At 50.1% G+C, this 2,353-nt stretch overlaps 1 pseudogene across 1 annotated transcript; it reads left to right on the top strand.

Annotated features, from left to right (window-relative positions):
- Window positions 1-18: 18 nt before the first annotated feature.
- LOC105500266 lies at window positions 19-1,538 on the top strand (annotated as a pseudogene). The gene has a single exon (XR_001000005.1). The product of XR_001000005.1 is annotated as a tubulin beta chain-like (transcript).
- The last annotated feature ends 815 nt before the right edge of the window (window positions 1,539-2,353 follow it).

Genomic DNA, 2,353 nt, shown 5'->3' with positions numbered 1-2,353 from the left:
CACACTTTGTGCCGAGCAAAAAAATTAAATTTTAACCATGAGGGAAACTGTGCACATCCAAGCCAGTCACTGTGGCAACCAGATTGGTGCCAAGTTCTGGGAGGTGATCAGTGATGAACATGCCACCAGCACCTACCACAGGGACAGCAACCTGCAGCTGGACTGCATCTCCGTGTACTACAATGAAGCCACAGGTGGCAAATATGTTCCTCGTGCCATCCTGGTGGATGCAGAACCTGGGACTATGGACTCTGTTTACTCAGGTCATTTTGGCCAGATCTTTAGACCAGACAACTTTCTTTTTGATCCATCTGGGGCAGGCAACAAGTGGGCCAAAGGCCACTACACACAGGGAGCCAAGCTGGTTTATTCGTTCCTGGATGTGGTATGGAAGGAGGCGGAGAGCTTTGACTGCCTGCAGGGCTTCCAGCTGACCCACTCACTTGGCTGGGACACAGGCTCTGGAATTGGCACTCTCCTTATCAGCAAGATCCAAGAAGAGTATCCGGACTGCTTCATGAACACCTTCAGTGTGGTACCTTCATACAAGTTATATGACACTGTGGTCGAGCCCTACAATTCTCCATCCATCAGTTGGTAGAAAACACCGATGAGACCTATTGCATTGACAACGAGGCCCTCTAGGATATCTGCTTCCACACTCTGAAGCTGACCACACCAACCTACTGGGATCTGAACTACCTCGTCTCAGCCAGCCTCAATGAGAGGTGTCACTGCCTGCCTCCACTTCCGTGGCCAGCTCAGTGCTGACCTCCACAAGTTGGCAGTCAATATGGTTCCCTTCCCATGTCTCGATTTCTTTATGCCTGCCTTTGCCCCTTTCACCAGCCGTGGAAGCCAGTAGTAGCAAGCTCTCACAGTGCCCAAACTCACCCAGCAGGTCTTCGATGCCAAAAACATGATGGCTGCCTGTGACCCCCGCCACAGCTGATACCTCACCATGGCTGCTGTCTCCCGTGGTCGGATGTCCATGAAGGAGGTCGATGAGCAGATGCTCAACGTGCAGAACAAGAACAGCAGCTACTTTGTGGAATGGATCCCCAACAACATCGAGACAGCTGTCTATGACAGCCACCTCATGGCCTCAAGATGGCTGTCACCTTCATCAGCAACAGCACTGGCATCCAGGAGCTCTTCAAGCTCATCTTGGAACAGTTCACTGCCATGTTCCACCAGAAGGCCTTCCTCCACTGGTACACAGGCGAGGGCATGGATGAGATGGAGTTCACTGAGGCTGAGAGCAACATGAACGACCTCATCACTGAGTATCAGCAGTACCAGGATGCTACCACAGAAGAGGAGGAGGATTTCAGTAAGGAGGCTGAAGAAGAGGCCTAAGGCGGAGGCCCCCCATCACCCCAGGCTTCTCAGTTCCCCTTAGTTGTCTTACTCAACTGCCCCTTTCCTCTCCCTCAGAATTTGTGTTTGCTGTTTCTATCTTGTGTTTTGTTCTTTTCTCTGCTGGGGGGTCTAGAATGGTGCCTGGCACATAGTAGGTGCTCAATAAACACTTGTTTGTTGAAAAAAAAAAAAAGAACAGAAAAGATGCAGAAGTTTTTTGGCTTATATGGCCATACACTTCTCAGAATACCCTTGTGACCTAAAGGTTGGTCGGACACTGACCAGCGCTTCTGAACCAGGGCTACATGCCTGGTTCAGAAACTCCAGGCCCTCTGTAGCTTTCTGGCTTGTGCATGCGCAGTTCTTATCTGCCATGATGGACTCATCTCACCTACTCCAGTTTGAGCACAGGCATCATTCATTCACCTGGGGTGGCAGGGTCCAAGAGTCTGCCTCTAACCTAGTTTTCTTTTTCTAACACCTACTTTGGCATCCAGAAGTGTTTGTCAAGCCAGACATCTGTATTTCTTGCTTCTGAAACTTGTGGAGGAGGCCTCAGACACCTGGTTTTTCGGGTGTTTCTGATTCAGAGATTCTTTAGTACTGCCCTGTAGGGTTCTCTAGAATCAGCTGGAAACAGCCAGAATAGAATTACTTAAGCCTTTGGCTTCTGGAGCCATTTTCCTGGCTCTGAAAAAGCTCCCAGTGTCTCGCATTTCAGTTAAACCCTGGCCTGGTGTTGCTCTGGCCTGATACCATCTTATCCCAGCACATCCTCGGGTCTCGACCTAGCCTTTCCAACTCTCTGTGAAAAGCTTTTCCTCCACAGAGTGAAGTGTCATACTGGGACACCATTGGATGCACCCACCTCAGGTGTTCCAAAGAAGGGCACCTATCCTGATCAAGAGGTTGTCTAGAAGCGGACAGTTTTCCCACTGTTGGGTGATGCTGCTTGGGCTGGATCTGGTTTAAGTCTCTGGCCTGGTGTTTG

This window comes from Colobus angolensis, unplaced genomic scaffold, assembly GCF_000951035.1.
Source record: "Colobus angolensis palliatus isolate OR3802 unplaced genomic scaffold, Cang.pa_1.0 Scaffold654, whole genome shotgun sequence".
Taxonomy (NCBI): Eukaryota; Metazoa; Chordata; class Mammalia; order Primates; family Cercopithecidae; genus Colobus; species Colobus angolensis.
This window is presented reverse-complemented; position numbering and strand designations above follow the sequence as displayed.